At 39.6% G+C, this 18840-nt stretch overlaps 1 protein-coding gene across 4 annotated transcripts in view; it reads left to right on the top strand.

Annotated features, from left to right (window-relative positions):
* The window catches only part of ITGA6 (integrin subunit alpha 6), a 139658-nt gene that overhangs the window by 26336 nt on the left and 94482 nt on the right, over nt 1-18840 (top strand). For 3 of the 4 annotated variants that reach the window (XM_017837563.1, XM_017837546.1, XM_017837555.1), the window contains exon 4: nt 8246-8383. The exons of the other annotated variant lie outside the window; for it this stretch is intronic. The gene's annotated coding sequence lies outside the window, so the exon portion shown is untranslated. The remainder of the gene's footprint in view (nt 1-8245; nt 8384-18840) is intronic. 4 annotated transcript variants of the gene reach the window in all.

Raw genomic sequence — 18840 nt, 5'->3', positions numbered from 1 at the left:
GTCTTCTCTTTGCAGGCTGAACAGCCTAACTTTCTCAGCCTGTCTTCATAGGAGGAGTGCTCCTGCCCTGTCATCATCTTTGTGGCCTTCTCTGGACTCTCTCCAGCAGAATCACAGAGTCACAGAAGGTCCACATCCTCCTTTATGCTGGGGCCCCCAAAGCTGAATGCAGATTTTAAGTTCATGTTCTGAGTGGATTAAGATGGGGAGTCAGATCCACATTTTTCAATAGCTAAAATGTATCTCTAGCATGTCACTTCTGTTAATGTAAGAACATAACTGAGGAGAATATTGGAGGGGGATGGAATAACTGTTTTAAGCCACTTTTATGGTTTTCCTCCAGCAACTCCTGATACAGTGAAATGCAGGAGGGAGATCCACATGAGGTGATTCACCCTGCTTATGGGGAACTTACTGCTCTACTTGAAACAGGAGGGATAGGAGTTGTGTATACATCGTGTTAATACCATCCAGAGGGCATGCAATTCTCTCTTCAAATCTTGTAGCTAATTCAGGAAAACTTTCAGTATTGACAGATGGTGGAGACAGTACAGCACTAATAGACTTGCAGGCATCCAGGACTTCTGTGCCACCCTTATATCTGGACAGATGGCTGACAGGTCTCTGACAGTATGGGCTGTTGGTTGTTATAGTGCTGCTGAACTGTTATCAGTCCTCTTCTGATCATTGCTAGTGGATGTGTTGAACCTCTTGAAACAGCCTCATGAAAATGTCTTTTCTTATTTGAAAGTTTTGGGTACAATGCATATTGCTGTGTGTCCATTTGCAGCATGGTAGCACAATCAGTTTGTTTTTGTATCCTCTCTCAGTTGTTCTGAACACAAGCTGTATATGTGCCCTCAGACTAGCATTTGAGATTTGTCAACCTTATGGCTTAGTTGCTTGAGGAGAAACAAGGAAAAGAAATACTGACTTCATAAAAAGCAGCAGTGTTTGGTTCCAGTAGCTGGGGAAGATAGGGTTGGTTTCCATAACACATAGCAGCTTATACCATGCAGCTGTAGCCAGTTGTCAGAAATGGATTTTGCAGTCATGGACCATTTCTTCCTACAATTGCAAGACCAAATAGCATCCTGTGAGTGTGCTTAGGATGTAGTGTGTTACTGGCAAGGGCAAATGCAAGTTCTTATCTTATAGCTAGTGTGCAGTACTGATGGTGTTATAAATGCTTTACAAATTAGAGGTGCTTTTTGTGGGTTTAGGAGAACTTAAAAATAAGCCAAAAAGCTTTTCTTTTTCTCCTCAGCAAATGTAAACTTGCACTTTACCTGCAGTGGAGTCTGAAATCCAACGTCCTACTGTATTGTGTTTCCCTATAGACAAACAACTTCCTTATCGGTCTTGATAAGAGCTAAATAACCTCCTGCATTCAAAAGGCAATGTTCACAACTGGTTTCTATTTCAAAGCCAAGATCTTATTTCCTATGAAGACTATCATGCTGCGTCAGCTGAAATTATTATTGGAAGACACAGCAGTAATCTGCTTCCACTGGAGATTAAATGTTCCAGTGTGAAATTTTATTTTATGTTCCAAAAATGTCAGCTGCATAGCAGGCATTGTAACTTGCTGGAGGAGTTTTGAATTTAGCAGCTGATACATTTTTGAGAGTCATATACATCTTTAAAGTTGATAAAATTCTAATGGCTTACTGAAATAATAACCCTTTTTTTTTTTGGCCTGGATTTTGTGCAGACATCACAGCTGCTGTGATAGTCATTACACAGGGAGTAATGAATGCAGTGCAGCAGAAGTGGGCCTTGCCCAGATGGTGGCACAGAAAACTGAGCTCCTCCCATGCAAGCACTGACCGCACCTGGCATGCTCTGCCTTTCCCAAAAAGATCTCTACAGGTTGTCAAGGCTTAAGTCATTTCAATTTATGAGTTTAGGACACAGATTTGTTGGCTCGTATTTTCTCTGGGTCTTCCTGCTGTGCCTGGTAACATTTTTTGCCTCACGAGTGTGAGGACTGTATATGTAACATACATAGAGCATGGTTTAGGGTAGTGGCACTGGGTTTAGGGTAGTGACAAACTGAATATGGTTTTATGATTTTGCCTAAAATAAACTGTCTGTGAAATTTTATAACAGAAAACAATCTACAGCTGGAAGGATGCACTTTATTTCTGCAACACGTCGTGGAGGGAGGGTTGTACAAAACTTATGTAAACCAGTAAAATTATTTTGGTGATTTTGAGTTGTATTGTAAAGAATTATCTTGCTAATCCAATCCACATGAGCCTGTCTCTGTGCATAGTGAATGATAGTGCTGGGACAGAGGGGAGTTGGGCTGAGTGGTGCTATGGTGGTTTTTGGCTGGAAATTTTTGGGGCTGGAGATCTGCTGATGCAACTATGAGCAGCATGAGTATTTCACTTTCAGTTTTATCAGTTACAAATGCAAATGCTGTAATACCTCCTGGACTTTTTTTTTTTCCTCTGTGCCTTCGAAATAAGTTGCTTGGACTGCTTCCCTGTTTTACTCTATTTTACATTTTCCAAGACTATGGCAGAGTTGCTCTAATTTAGCAGCAGAAAAGCAGAAAATCCGGATGGATTGGTTAATAGATGATGTCTGAGTGTGCTGTTGTATCATTATGACTTTCTGATAATTGAAATGGTGAACTATCTTTTGAAGATTGGGTAGCCCATTTTAGCTGACAGCACATCGATCTGATATGGTCCTTGGAAAATGTTATTAATTTATTGGACTTTATTTGGAACTGGTTTGGTAGTTGTTTTTTGTTTGGTTTTTTTTTCCCGTGGCCACAATTTTTTGCAGGCACAGAGATTCCTGCTAGGACAGGCCTTGGTAGCCATTTTAGGGCAACATTTTTTGTTCATGGCAATTTCTAACTACTTCAGCAAAACCAACAGGGTTGGACCTGAGTCAGAAAGCATCAGTAGCTGGTTTACAGCTGTGCTTCAAGCTGGCTTGGGAGTATGAGCCTAGGAAAACTTATCCTGTCTCGGCCAACAATGTCTGTAACTCATAGGCAGACAGTTGAATGAAGAGGCACTGCCTCTTCCCCACACCTCCCCTTTTCTTCTCGGTAGCTTTCCCTCCTCCAACTTTTTCGGCCCAGGATGATTTCCTGAGATTAATGTTTTCTGTCTAAGAACATGAGGCAGGCTCCCTTCCAAGCATGTATTTGCTCCTCCACATGACCCCAGGTCTATTTAAATGTCTCCATGGCATGGCTTGATTTTGATTGCCACAGTTTGGTCAGCTGTGTGAGGAAATGCTGTGCATGTTGTTTCTGAATTGACTTCTGATGACTTCATTTGTTGGAGCCTATATCCAATATCAGAAGAGGCCATGAAGAGCATTTTTTACCCGCTCCTTACTCCTTCCCATCTTTTTGCCCCTTGCTACTGTGACCATCACTTTCCCAGGCTGATCAGTCATAACCTGCCCAGCTGACCCATACCTCTGTTCTCCCTTGCTGTCTCCTCTGAACCTTTCACTTAATGAAATAATTGGACTAGTCTGAACTGCACTCAAGGTCTGAAAAAGTATGGATTTATTCAGCAGCATAACATTGTTTTCTTTTGCTCACTGTCCTGTTCTTAATAACTGAATGGGTTTTTGCTGGTAGCCAAGCCTATGTTTTCATGGAACTGTCATAACCCCAGTCCAGGGGGTATTGTGTACATTATAGAATTAATGGCTAAGAGTACTCTCTTCCTCCTCTGAGGTGACAGAATCGAGTCTTTTATACAGTGGGGATATAAGAGTAGCACCTGTTCTGAAGAGAGTTTGGACCTAGTAATTTAAAAAAAATCATCTGGACATTCTGCCATCTTTTTAAAGTGGCTTGATCATAATATTCCTGTAAATACTATCAAGAAAATATGCCATTGCTGTGACATCTCACATGTATCTTCATACAGATTTTTTATAAAACTGCACTTTTAGTTTTATTACAGTTGTCCAGGTTGTTAGAAACAGTCTAGCAGTTGCTTTCAGTTACACTATACATTTGAATAACAAAATAATTTTTTGTATGTCAGCCCTTGTTTTGCTTCTTATTAGCTTTAGAGAGTACATTATTTGTACAATCCTGGAAATTTATGCTTGACTGCATTTGCTGAAAATATGAGAAACATTTTATGTTATTGAAACACCTACTTTGTAGTAGGTATGAAACCAAGATTGTATTTTCTGTAGGTTTATATGATGGGCTTAAAATCTAGGGTGTTTATTTCCAAAAGTATGTATAAACTGCACCTTGGCAGATGAGGGCTAGAAAGAAGCTTCCAGTATTGGCAGACTGTGCTGAGGCTGTCCTGTGTCATGTGGAGAGAACTTGAAATGCTGACAACTCTTCCCCCAGAACACTTGGTAGCTGGGCACAAGGTTGTTCTGTGTTAGTGCTGTTCAGTGCAGGTAATACTGTAGTGCTAAAGAGCTGTAGCCATACGAATGGTCAATGTGGTAGGATAACAAACACACAAGTAGATGCAGGATTTGTTATTGAACAGTGGCATGATTAACAGGTATTTCTCTCTACCTTGCTTGAAAATACATATAAATTTTATATATGTATATATGTATAAATCCTTCTATTTAAAACATTTAAATGTGATGTATATTACTACACCTCGGTTAACTGTATATTTTTAAAGTATTTCTACTGTCTCATTGCTACTTACTTTTAAAGCCTGGTTTAACTGGACTTAGAAATACCTTCTAAGCAGGGGAAGAAGGGTTTCAAGACATGGAAGAGTAGTAGGGAAACATTAGTGAGAATGGGTAGCATTTGAGAGACTAATGAAAGCAAAAATTATACAAGAGGAAAAAAAAAAGTTAAAATTAGCTAGAGGTGTGTGGTGAACCCTGGTGGTTTATATGCAGCCAGGTTTGAAACAGCAAAGAAACATGTATGTTTGCACTGTGGTGTCTGTCAGACACTGTGTGTTTCTCTTTCTTCCTTTTTAGTCCACCACAACTCTTGAACCTATTGGCTCAAGAAATTTATCATGCAAATGAGATGTCTCAAATATATCTGAGTTCCTACAAATTTAACGAAATCCAGCAGCTGGATGAAAGAGAGCAGCGTCATTAATGCTCCCTGCTGAGAAAAGACAGCTACATCTTGGCTCCCAGTCGCCTCTGCTAGGCATCAGCCAGCTGGTCAATGAGCACACACATCCTGCACCGGCCGGTCAGCCGGCACACATGTAGCTGTGAAAACATCATGACCCATATGTCACTTGTCTGGCTGAACAGAGTGCTTGGAGATAAGTGGGTTAAAAAATCTGGGACATGTCTATAGGAAACCAGGCATCACGTTTCCAGTGGCTCATGGAACAACATACTGTTTTAGTAATAACCAAAATGTGATGTTTTACCTCTTGTCAACTAATGTGTGCTTAGAAAGCTTCAAGATTTGTATCTCGAGAACTTTATGGTCAAGTCCCACACGATGGGACAGGCTCTAAAGTATCTCTGGAGGTCCTGCTCTGGTGTTAATGCAGAGAAGTAGTCACTTTGTCATAGTTGCAGTGATGTCAGCCACTTGATGCATGTGCATTTCACTTTTCGTAAAAGACAATTGTATTTATCCAGACATGAAGTGATATAAAATATTTCCAAGTTTTCTCCACACTTTATATAGTTGCTGCCAAAGGAAAGAAAGGTGGAGAAATGGAGAAAAAAAATGCAGTAAATATCGCCATTAGCGCTTCCTTTTTTTTTTCTTTGATTGAGAGTGTATTTTCTTCAAAAGTTTTTAGTGGGTTCTTCTATTAAGATCTCCGTTTTCTAGCTCTTAATGTATGCTATGATATTTTTATTTGAATGAAGGAGTAAAAATTTTGGCCATCATATTTTTGAGGAAATATACTTTCCATTTTAGTGATGCTGATGTAATTTTTCTGTGTATCCACTCTTAGTGGCATCAAAACACTTTCTTATTCTGTATTTTAACAAGTAAACCTTTTTTATAGAAAAGTATGTTGATGATGATAAGATAATTTTAATGAAGAGAATGGGAGGGGAACCTCCTAATAAACCTATAAACTCTTTAAAGGACTGGGAGGAAACCATAATCCATGAGGACTTCCAAAGCGGTGACCTCTCTGTCACTGCCTTCGTGGTTCAGGGGCTCATTGACCACTCCAGTACAACATGCCTTTTCACTCTGTGATGTTCCTGTGTTTGTGCTAAAATGCCAGTTTCTAAAACAGCATAATGCATGCTCCAGTTCCTGTTGCATGGGTTGAATCTGAGAATCTTTATCCTGTGCTTGACAGAGTTGTGCTGAAGAGAGGGAGTGAATGTGGTGGTCACGACAGAGGCTGTGGGGACTTCTGCCCCTATCCCAGCCCCTGCTGTGGTGACAGTGCTTCTTGGTCTGCTCTCAACTGGGGCTTCCTATTGATCACATGGCTTATGGTGATCCTTATTGCTGTGGTCATACAAGTGGTGTTGCTCTCTGGGAAATTATGTCATTTGATGTCAGCTTTTCTGAGCAGTGCTAGGAGATTAGTACCAAGCCCTTGGGAATATCTGTGTAAATATATGGGAAATCATTTGCTCAAATACCTTTAAAACTAATGTGATTATGAAGAAGAGATTACTCTGGTTTGCATATTTACTCATGATAGTTCCACTGAAATATACATATGAAATATAAATGCAGTTGATTTAATGATAATTTGTCTTATGTTGGAAGTTGAAAGGCATGATTTATTTTAATTGCGTATATATGTGTGATCAGGACTAAATATACTGATGATTAACATAACTGGGGTGAGAAGTGCTTTCCCATTATGAATGTGCCATACAATGATGTATTGCAAGCTACAAAGGATTGTAAAATTAAAAACCATCAAATTCTGGAGAACATTGGCACCAGTAGGATATGGTGGTTAATGACGAGGGTCAAGTAGTAGTACAGTGGAAAGGCTGTATCTTTGATACTTATAGCACTTCTGTAAATATGACTGTATCTTTCACAGTCAAGCTTGGCAAGTGTTTGAAAAACACCATATGATGGAAAACAAAAGTCTGTCTTTAAAAGTGCTGTAACTGCCTGTGTTTGCCCAATATTTTATTGGTCAAAACAGTGTGTAGCAAAGCAAAGAATCTGTTAGCAGAATCTTTTCATTGTAATTTTCAAGTTCCGTTAGCAAAGAGATGAAATCAATAAAAATTGATGGACTGTAGTAGAGTAAAAGTGAACAGAAAATGCCCTTCTATTATTTAGTGATGAACTACTCTATACATCCACTGTGAGTGAGTGTCTGGTCTTTCCCTCAGATAGTTGAACTAAAAAACCAGTATATATAGTGTGTTTTCATCTCAGCACTTCAGGAAATTTTGGAGATTCACTTGATAGTACTGTGTTCTGTGTTAATGATAAAGGTGCTGAAGCATTGAACATGGGTTTGGGGGAGGATGAGTGTTAAGAAGAAACCATAACCTTGAATTTAAAACAATGAGGTGCTTTTTTTCAGTGGAAAAGATGTCTTCATGTTCATCATCATGCTTACATTTGGCTAAAAGTGTTGTATGGTCAAATACCTGCTTTTAAAATATTTTTGATGTTTTACACTGGTTTTGATTGTCACCATAACTTTCATTAACTTGTGTGATATTGTGCTACTTAAAAGACTTTAAAATTCTTAAAACATAAAATTATAATAATGAGTGGAGGTAAAAGAGTATCAAAAAAGGTATTCTGGATGGAAGCTGATCTAGGCTGACAGAAGTCATGCTGTGTAATTATCCTGATTTGAAACAGTAACAGAAGAACAACTAGGCAAAAGGCATTACTGGACAGGTATGTGGAAAGGATTTTTTTTAAAAATGTTAGGCCAGCAGAAAGAAGTTTAACTGAAAGTAACAGAAAATCCATATGAGACTGGCAAATATGTTTGAAGTTTGTGATGAGACACTGAGAAAAGGACCGTGCTCTGCAGCGACGCTCCCTTTGCTCTGACTCCTGTCTTGATTTATAAGGTTTTTTTTTGTAAAGTACTGTATTTCTTTGTGCATAGTGGGGAATGGAGTAGAAATCTAATGGTGTTAAAGTCTCTAACAGTTGAGCAGAGCCTAATAAAACTAACCACAAACTCAAATCTGCTTTATCTTTGAAGAATTGTTATTAAATAGTAAAGAACAAATACTTTCAATGAGAAATTTGAAACTGGTACTCTAATCACTGTCAAGTGAAGCTGTTAGAAAAACTGTGGTCCTCACTTTGTTTTCCTATTAGAAACATCTGGAAAAAGTGCTATTAGAAATGGCTGGAAGAAATCTGTTATCAACCCCCACTACTTCACTGCTGTAAAACTAAGAGAGAAGAGCAAAGCAGATACAAATTTTCTAAGCTTTCCTACCTGGAAAGGCAGAGGTCAGTAAATTGATGCTTTGTAAGGTGATGCCTTGGGTTACTCTTTAGCAATTTCTTTGCATAAGCAAGTTCTTCAGTTTGTCTCTGGCACAAATTTGCAAATAAGTTTTTCTTAAAATGTTAATATATTTGACAACACTGATGACAAGATAGAGGGACATTATATGGCCTGAGACACTGTTTATCCTGTGTATTTGAAAGGTCAGTGCTTTTCTGAACCTCAGAGAGATTCAGCTTAGCACGAGCAACAGGGGAAGAGATAAACACAGAAGAGAGACAGAGAAAAAGAGATAAATAGCAGGAAGTTAAAGACAAACAAACCAAACCCACCAAGCCCCCTTTAACAACAGAAAAAAACCCCAACACTCTAATCCAAACAATCCATCTATGAAGGGAAGGAAAAAACCCCAAACCACCCTATGTCTTAAACCTGGGTTTCCTCTATTTTAAAGGTATTTTACAAATTAAGTTTTAGATATTTTTTTTCTTTTAACCTTTCTTGACTTGGAAGAAATAAATCTTGGTTGGGTACTGCAGTTTTAAGAGACATAATATAAATTACATCATCAGTATTTTATCTTCTAAGATAATGTAATTTTAGATGAACCCAAGGAATGACAGTCAACCATTTAATTGGCATTGTGTACAAGGCAGAATACACAAACTAAAGGTTACCATGAGGTCTGCAGCTATAATTACCATTGACCAAAGCAGACTTTTCATTTAATTAGCCCCCAGAGAAATAATGTTGCAAGGTTAAAGGTTACCATTTTTCAAGAAAGATGTCAATAAGGAATGAAGACTGCTTACAATTTTACAGGCTGTCTTGTCTCAGCTGTGCTTGAAATCTGATAGAGTTGGACCCTTTAAGTATGAAAAGGAACTATATTCAACTCATTCCTACTAAGAAAACCACCACCACCCTCAACCCCCCCAAAACCACAGAGAATTTTGAAGGTGGGAAGAGAAGACATTCAAGTGGCTTTTAAATACCTTTAATGCTTCATCACGTTCTAGTGAATTTTTTTTTTAATGTAAACATCTAAAGAACTGATGGGGAAAAATGCTGGAAGTAAAGAAGTATCCCTTGATATAGAGGCAGCTGAGATTATTTGTGGTGCTAAATTTACAGCTGTATAAATTTGGGAAGAGAGAGGTTTATGTTTATGTCCTTAACAAAGGCTTCTTAGCTCTAAAATATGCTTCCCTGCTTTCATGGTTGGTTCACATTTGGTTATGATGAGAAAATTCTGAGAAGCTGTTTACTAGTGTTGAGGTAAAGAGTTGGGATACATAAGCTTGTTGAGGCTGGGCTACATAAGCTTGAGAAAATACATACTGTGACCAATGTCTTGTGCTGCCTGAGCATAGAAACACAGATCAAATTGTATACACAAAGAGAGTTACTTCTAGCTTTGAATACAGGGCGTTAAGGAGAAAAAATGTTGGAGAGCTTTCCACCTTTATTTAAAACTGTATCCATAGGCCCTGTGCAAATGGGATGTCTGACAACTTGCATTAATGAACTGAAAACCTTTTAAGTGGCTCTGAGATAGTTTTGTGGCATGGCTTGATTCGCATAAAATGGACGAATCTAAATATTGTCTAAAATGAGACTGCCTCTTCTCCCTCTGGGTTTTTTGTTTGTTTGTTTTCATACCTTGGGATGAGCGTGATAGTTATGTGAAAGTAGAAAACACAGCAAAGAGAAGGCGCATTAACACCATATGCAGAAAACCCTTCCTGCTCCTTCTGGGGAAGGTGCAGTCGGGAGGCTGGAGCAGCTGAGTAATTTCTAGGCTCTGGCGTCCCTTGCAGTACTCAGATGCTTGTCCTCCAGCAGGCAGGGGTCGTGCCATGACACCATGTGAAAAGCACAGGGCCACTGCTGCAACACCGGGTCTCTCTTTGTTTGCCACTGATCAGGAAATCTACCTCTGCCCTTGAGTTGTTGCTGTCATCCTTCCTTTCGTGTCACCTCCTTCCATCTATGTGTGGTTTTGTCCACTTTCTGTAGCAGGATAATCTAACACCTAGGTAGTGTGGGACAGGAGTTAGCTCCACTGTGACTTGTTCATGCAGCAATTAGCACAGTGAGGCCTCAGATTAGTGTAACAGCTGCTATCTTGGTGAAGACCAGACGCTTCTCTGTGGATCTCCAGAATTAAAAGCACAGCCTTGTATGGATCTCAAGTTAAGTGCAGTAGCTGTCAGGCTCGAATTCTTGTCACATGGAGAGGCAGCACAGCTGAGTGATGGGCTGCATTCCTGCGGCAAACACAATAGTACTGGCACTAAGGAGCTGCTACAAGGGGCCAGTGAAGGAAAGCACAAGTACTACAAATTTATTTGTCTGCAATGTGGGAAAAGTGTGGTTCCTTGCATTTTAATCCCTGAGAATGTATATGTAGGCCATACCCAACCTCTCTGTATGTACTTCGGTTTGTATCTCAGTGATTCACAAGTCACTTTCCTTTACACCATCTGATTTTCAAATCAACTGCAAGATTCAGGATGTGATAGGAAACATCTTAAATGTTCACAATGAGCTCAGCTTTCCAATTTTCAACAAGCTAGAAATATATATATATAAGACAAAACATGGAAGTCCTACAAATTATCAGTGAATGCCTGTGTTCTTTTTTACAGGAAGTATGCTTTGGCTTACAGATCCCTCTCAGTACAGAGTTCCCCAGCAGTCTTGCTGGACAGTTTGAAAGTGATTACCCTGGTAACGCCACTTCCCACGGCCAAAAAAGCTTCAGGCAGCTTGTCTTAGTATTGCCTTTGTGCTCAATGCTCTTAACAATTACAGTGTAAGTCCCTCATTATCCTGCTTCACAACAACTTTCCTTCTCTCCTGCTGGAGCACTTGAAAGGGTGCAGCAAAATAGAATAAAGCAAGGATTTACATCTCCGAAACTTGTTCAAAATCAAGTCCTGATAAGGTAACAAAATGCATTACAGAAGAAAAAAATTTTGGTTATCAGTTTCCTGCTGCTACATCCTCCTGTTTTACGCTAGTATACACAGACACACATGCACGCTCTCTCTCTCTTCCTTTAAATCTCAGATGGGACTGCGAATATGGTGCCAATTAAGAGTATAATGGTAGAACTACTAGACCCAAAAAGGGTGTGGATAAACGAGAGTAAGACAGTGATCACTTGCTTTTGCTTTCTGAGTTTCTCTCATGGTCTAGTTTTCAGATGTAGAGCATCCAAAACTGTACAGAGATCAAAGAAACAGTACCCACTTGATTTTTCTGAAAATTAGGCATTAGTTATTCTGCTGCATTCTGTTCCAAATACTGCTGTCCTGCCTATCTTATGACAATGACAAATGTTTGTTTGTCCCAGGATTGCAAAACTTCAATAGGAAAGCTGCAAAGGTGAGGAGATTGCAGAGTTCGTGATCTTTACCTCAGAGGCAGCAGCAGAATGCTCCTAACTCAGTGCTAACTTGCCCTGCTTCAAGGATTGACATGAGACACTTTCTTAAGTTAAATTTGAGACTTTTGTCGTTGCTTTGCAGTTGAATTCAAGGACTTCCTGTATTAATAAAAACAAACAAACCCCACACTGAAGTAGCTCTTGCAACTGAGGAAAATGCTTCTGTGCATCATAGGCCTTGATGTCACCTCACATTTAACTGGTTATAGTAGAACAAAGATCTGTGTTTCGGGATCTATCGTAGATATTCCTTGTGGAGAGAAAGCAGGAACCTTTTGTTAGCCTGGGATGGTACTATTTACCTGGGTAATGTCTAGTATTATGGCCAAAAATATATTAGTATTTTTTAGAAAAAGTCTTGCTCATCTTTACATTTTTAGGAGGGCATATATCTTTTTTAGAGAAATAAAGTTACTATTAAATGCTTCTTTTGTTGTTGATGGAAATTCCGTGTTCAATTGTGATGTGTCAAGTATGAATGTAAAAGATCTGCCATTCCACAATAGCTGTCTACAATATGTCCTGATGACAGTGAAGCCAAACTAATCTGCTGCATGCAGGTCAATATTTGCAACTGTTTAGAGAGCTTCCTTGATGGACATTTATATAAATAGTGGTTCATTGTCCCTTAAGTGGATGTCACCTCCTGAGAGACATAATCTCCCAGGGGGAAAAAACAATCATGGCAAACCTATAATCAGTCCATAGACTGAGAGACATTAATTTTCTTTTTGTTTCACTGTGAATACCTATTTCGTGTGCCTGACACTGATTTCTGTTTTTTATTTACATTCTGTAATGTACAATTGCCATGAGACAGAGACATGTATATATTTTTTTTTTGTGCACAATTGTTATTGGAAATTAATAATTTTCTTTTTTTCCTGTGAAATACAAAGTCAAGTTTTAAAATCAGGACTATATAATTAAAATGCTAAGATACTAAACATTTCTGTGAAATTCAAGAGTTTGTACGGACTTGAGAACTACAATTGTGAATTCGTCCTATTTAGATTCGGTATGAAAGAGCTGCCAGTACATTCAGCTTATCCTTAGCAGCTTCCCTGTCTTCTCAGGTCTTCTGCCAAACCCTTCTATAGTGCTAACAAGAGCCATCTGTGCTCTTTCTCTTCTCTAACCCAGGCATCTGTAAATCACCAGGCTGTTCAGTGTTGAAACCTGCTTACAGGAATAGGTGATACATTTTTGTATGTGAGCATTTATTTAAGAAAGAACAATGTTTGGGTAACCATGCCTTACTGCACACTTCAGGAAATTTATCTTTACTCTGTTTTGCTAGATTACTGATAGGTTTAACCCTCTGCTTGTCAACTGCTGTCCTTCACATAAAATAAGTAGTAGCTTCACATTCCTTAAATGTTCCTTTGAAAACTTATCCAAATAAATGTGTTTGCTCCTCAATACCTTTGTGAGACAAAAAAAGTTTTACTTCTGGATCTTCTAGTCTTCCATTTTTAAATGGAAACTTCTCAAAAGAACTTCCATCTACACAAGTGGATTTTATTTATAGAAGAATGGAGTTGTTTCTCCTGCAGGAAGGACAAATTTCTTCTGCCAGAAACAAATAAATAAGCAAATTAAAACAAGGAAAAGGTCCATTTTGGCTGTCCTTACTAATTAAAGAATGAAAAGGCAAAAGATGGGCAGGGGAAGGGAGATCAGAGTTTGATTTTCTGTTTGGCTTCAGTTTCTATTTTTCTGGCTCAATGTTAGGAAATCCTCTTCCTGTGCCCCTAGTGTCACGAAAGAGCAAGGGGAGAAATCTTGGGGTCACATATGTCTATGGAAATGGTGTTAACTTCTACCAGCAATGAGCAAGTGATTTACAATGCTCAAGAGAGAGACTGACCTGTTAGCCCAAAAAAACACTGAGAGGGAAGAACTATTATGGCCATTTGAAAAAATTGTCCTGAAACCATCCTTTTTCTTTTGTGTTGTGAATGGTTAAAGCTTTAAGAGAATGAATTGTCTCCTGACAAGCTTGCCTGTCAGTCTATAATGCCAGTAACATCCAGCCCTGAGGCAGCTCATCCTCAGCCTCCTGTACTTGCCATGCTGCGCTGCAGGCCTTCCTTGGAGGCTCAATATGTGAGCAAGGCTCTCAGGAAGCAGGACGTGGTTGTTATTTGTATCTGCTTGACTTGCTGTGTAACGTGTTACGGATTTGTGGGTCACTTCTTTCACTCTAGCTTGTCCTTCTCCCTCAACCTCCAGCACTTTAAGATGCCTGAGGATTTCACAAATACATTGCATGAGGGAAGAATACTCTCCTGTTGGTAGGAAATTTAGGTCAAAGGTGGGTGTCCCCTGTGCCAGAGAGGCACAGTTTCCGTGCCTTGTGATGTTTCGGTTTCTTCTGCAATTTTACTTACATTTAGTAACTGAACAGTCCTTTAAAAAATAATTAGAGTTAGCAGTGGTTTATTTTTGTATACGTGTCTCTGTGTGTGTGATTTGTTTTGTTTAAAGCTACTCAGGAAACAATTATTAAACAAAATTTAGAACAAAGTAAAACATGTTTATGGCTTGATTATATACAGAAGCACAGCAGAAAGTGGCAGAATAAATAGACAAAAATGAGACTGGATTGATAAATAGCAGTAGGGTATTTATCAAGGGTAGATTGAAAGAAAGGTAGAAAGAAGGGTAGTTTACAATTAATTACTGTGTTATGCACATAGCAATAGGATATTCTGTGATGCTCCAATGACATTTATGCTTGGCTATGTGAGGCTGTCAGTATCTTAGTATTTGGAGCACCCTTACAAGTGGAGGATGTGCTATCCCGCATGACAGCCGAGGGACAGGAGAATGTAGTTTATTCAAGGTTATTCAAGAAGTCCAGCTGTTTGTCATTCCTGTGACAAAAGCACTGGAATTAATGTCCTGTTGCAGTGCTGGTGGACTCCTCTATATGCCAACTCCTAGGCAATTGATATATAGTAAAAAGCTCTGCAGGTTTCCAGATTTTTGGACAGTGAAATGGTGCATTTAGAATGAGTCCTGCCGAGGGTGTTTGTCCAGTTCACAGTAGCAGGTAGGGCTAGAGGAGGAATTATTCTGCAACACACAGCCACAGAACTCTCTGGAGTCAAGTTAATAGCTTCAGTCCCTGAATGTCCCTTTCCTGAATCTATTCCGGGCTCATCTGCAAGAAATCTTGTTGCCACTGCAGCATCAAGGAGTCCTGGTCAGTGCTGTGGTTATCGTCATCACTTTTCATGTATATACAAAGAGTCCATGGGCCTCATTTCAGAAACACCTCTTGTACAGCAGGTAAAATTTTTCCATTTTTAGAACAGTTACAGTTAGAAAAAAGTAATAATAAAATGTTTATGAACTACATTAATAACTTATTTTTTCTCTTGATGTTACTGTTTTGTTGAACTCCCTGTTAATGCCACTCATAAGTGGCTTTTATCAATAAATTACCTCAAAGGTAATACTCCTATGCTTCACCAGTGGGGTTTTTGTGTTTGTTTGTTCCATTTGCCCTCCATTTCTCACACTAAAGGAGATGCCAGTGACAAATAGTTCTGGGCAATACCCTCTTTCTGGTATTGTTTGGATGTCGATAATATTTCTCTGCAATGCAGCCTCAGGGATTGTCATATCCCCTTCCCAGTGGTTTGCGAGGAACGCATTGGATAATGACAAACTGCAGTGCACTGTGCTCGGAGAGCTAATGAGGTGCTTTGTTCTTGAGCATCAGTGTGTATTTCATCTACACCTTTCATATACAGAAGAGGAGTTTTAACTGACATTGTATGCGTTTAAAAGGAAGTGAATTTTTTTATGCGAGTAGAGGTACTACACTAACCATAATGATTTCATTATGTTCTCCAAACTCAGCATCAGGCTGTCCTTGGGGGAAATGGACATTTTTAATGTAGGGTAAGAAATTACCAAAGGAAGTTGAGGATGACCTTCTGAAAGGGTGTCATAAAGATGCTGTGACTTGATAGAAGGAACAGGTCTGATATATTCTCAGACATGGCTTATAATTGTTTCCTTGACACTAAGCACTTCTACTGAATGCTAAGGCTGCATTTCTACATCATGAATGTAACAATACAGTAAATGTACAGGAAATAACATTTTAGTTTTGTCCTTTTTTGTCTTTTCTACATATTTGAAAAAATGTCATGGAAATAGGGACACATAACCTCTATTTTAAAAAGGGAGAAAAAGGAAGACCTCAGGGACTACAGAATGGACAGTCTCTTCTCAGTGCCCAGTAAGTACATGGAGCAGATTCTCATGGAAACTGTGCTAAGGCACATGGAAGATAAGGAGGTGATTGGTAACAGACAACGGGGCTTCACTAAGGGCAAATCATGCCTGGCAAATTTGGTGACCTTCTGCGGTGGGGTGACAGCATTGTTGGATAAGAGAGGAGGGACTAATGTCATCTATCTGAACTTGTTTAAAGCATTTGATGCTGTCCAGAATGACATCCTTGTCTCTAAACTGCAGAGGCCTGGATTTTATTGATGGACTACTTGGTGGATAAGAAATTGGCTTGGTGATTGCACTCAAACAATTGTGGTCAATGGCTTGATGTCCAAGTGGAGTCAGTGATGAGTAGTGTTCCTTAGGGGTTGGTATTGAGACAACTGGGGTTTAACATCTCTGTTGGGGACATGGAAAGTGGGATTGAGGGCACCCTCAGCAAGTTTGCTGATGACACTAAGCTGTGTGGTACAGTCAACACAAAGGAGGGAGGGAATGTCATCCAGAGGGACCTTGACAGGCTTGAGAGGTGGGTGTGAACCTCTTGAAGTTCAACAAGGCCAAGTGCAAGGACCTGCACCTGGGTCAGGGTGACTCCAAGCACAAACACAGGCTGGGCTGAGACTGGAGAGAGAACAGCCCTGAGGAGAAGGACTTGGGGGTGTTGGTGGACAAGAAGCTCAGCATGACCCAGCAATGTGCACTTGCAGCCCCAAAAGCCAACTGTGTCCTGGGCTGCATAACTAACAGGTCAAAGGAGGTGTTTCTCCCACTCTGCTCTTGTGACACCCCACCTGGGGTACTGCATGCAACTCTGAGGGCCCCAACATAAGCTGAACATGAACCTGCTGGAGCGAGTCCAGAGGAGGTCACGAAGATGATGAGAAGACTGGAGCACTTGTGCTATGAAGACAGGCTGTTCCTCTGTTGTGCTGCCTTAGACTGCTCTCTCTTACTAGAAAGTAAATTAAATACAGTGTTAATAACATGGGTAATACCAGTGCTTGGAAGTGAGTAGGAGATAGGATAAAGGATGTAGACTAGAGGACCTTTATCCTTCTGGTAGATCTTTGCACTGAAACTGAGCTGCAAAATTTGTTAGTTGCTGGGAAAATGTCTCCCGTGTCTGTTTGTTGCTACCTGCCCTTATTAAGATCTGCTTTTGGAAATCAATGCTAATGCAGTATTTCAAGGTGATCTAGAATCCACGTGTAGACTGTGACTTTGCTTCAGCTATGTTGCAGGCACATTAGTGCAGATTAAATAGAAGAAGATAAAAGGCAAGTTGATGCAATCATATTTGCAGAACAATAGAAGTGAGAGTGATCAAAGGCAAGAAAATGACTGGGTCACTTTGCTGGAGTACTCCTCTCACTCTCTTCACTTGAGTTGCTCTTAGCAGTTTTCCAGGCTCTTTGGAGCAGGAATTGGAAGCCTGGCCAAGATAGGTGTTTTGCCATTATGTGTTAGTTTTTATTTAGTGCTCAATAGCTGAGAACCAAAGAGTAGACCTTGTTCTTTAATACATGGCTGACTTATTACATACCTCTATAAATTCCTCTCATCAGCAGGACTTACACATCAGTTGTTCCTGAGGTCTGAGGTATTGAATGTCCCTTTGGTACGTGACAGATCTTTTGAAGCCTTTGAAGTTACTAAAGCCAAAAGCACTATCAAACTTCCAAATTGTTTGTAGGGTGTATAATGACCCATTAGAGAAAATGAGAAAGTCAGGGAGTAGCTGTGAAATGTCTGAGACCTACAACTGCTCCGTGTTGAACAAGTGGTGTTCACTGCAGCACCTCAATTTTCCTCCTGTAGAATGCTTTGAGGCTGACAGCTGAAGGAGACTGTGGAAGTGTTTGGATTAATTATTATTTATCATGATGTTATTATTGTGGCTACTGCTGCTATAATCTGATGTAGGTTCATTTATATAATGAAACGATTATCTTGTCAGTAGAGATTTGAGTTGCAGTTCAGATCTGTTCCTGTGTTGACAAAATGTAGAAACCTTCTTGTGACTTGCTGTAGCACAAACCCATTGCTGTCCTGGATTTCAGTGAGAACTGCTTAGTTAGAATGCATTCTAAATTTGAATAGCTGATCTGTTTGGGGGTTTTTTGAGAAGCACTGGAAGTTTGGATGTACCAAGGCTTTGATATTTTTTTGATATTTTTTAACAACTAAAATGAATCTGGCTTAATGATGTGTTCCTGTAATCAGGACCACAGACCATTCAGCAGGTGTAGAAGAGACATTGGTAAAAACATTTGAGAGATGAAGTGCCAAATGTTACAATTCAAGAGAGAGGCTAAAGAGAAACCTTGGGGCTAAGAAGGAACTTGCAGTTTACTCAGACTTTTTCTTACAGAAACTGTGGAAGTCAGTAGTTTTTGAAAGAAGGAAAGGATTGATGGTCAAAGGTGAAATGGCACTAGGGAAAGCTGAACTACTTCTTCATTTATGGCAATCACCCACAGCACACTGAACACCGAGGGCTGCTGAGGTATCATGCTGCTGGCATTAGCCACAGAAAAGGGTGAATAGTCTGGTTCTGAGGCAGACATCTAGGTTTTCTAAATATGACCCAAAATACTGACATTTTGCTCTGTCCAGGGAGGTAGTTTGCTCCAGCAGAAATCTTATATTGTTTTGATTAAGTACTCTAATGCCCAGAGAGACAAAAATCACCCCTCTTCTCATCCAAGACATACAAGTTTGGTTTTGTGACAGTTTGAGAATGAGGGT

This window comes from Lepidothrix coronata, unplaced genomic scaffold (assembly GCF_001604755.1).
Source record: "Lepidothrix coronata isolate B3197 unplaced genomic scaffold, Lepidothrix_coronata-1.0 Scaffold7, whole genome shotgun sequence".
Classification (NCBI taxonomy): Eukaryota; Metazoa; Chordata; class Aves; order Passeriformes; family Pipridae; genus Lepidothrix; species Lepidothrix coronata.
This window is presented reverse-complemented; position numbering and strand designations above follow the sequence as displayed.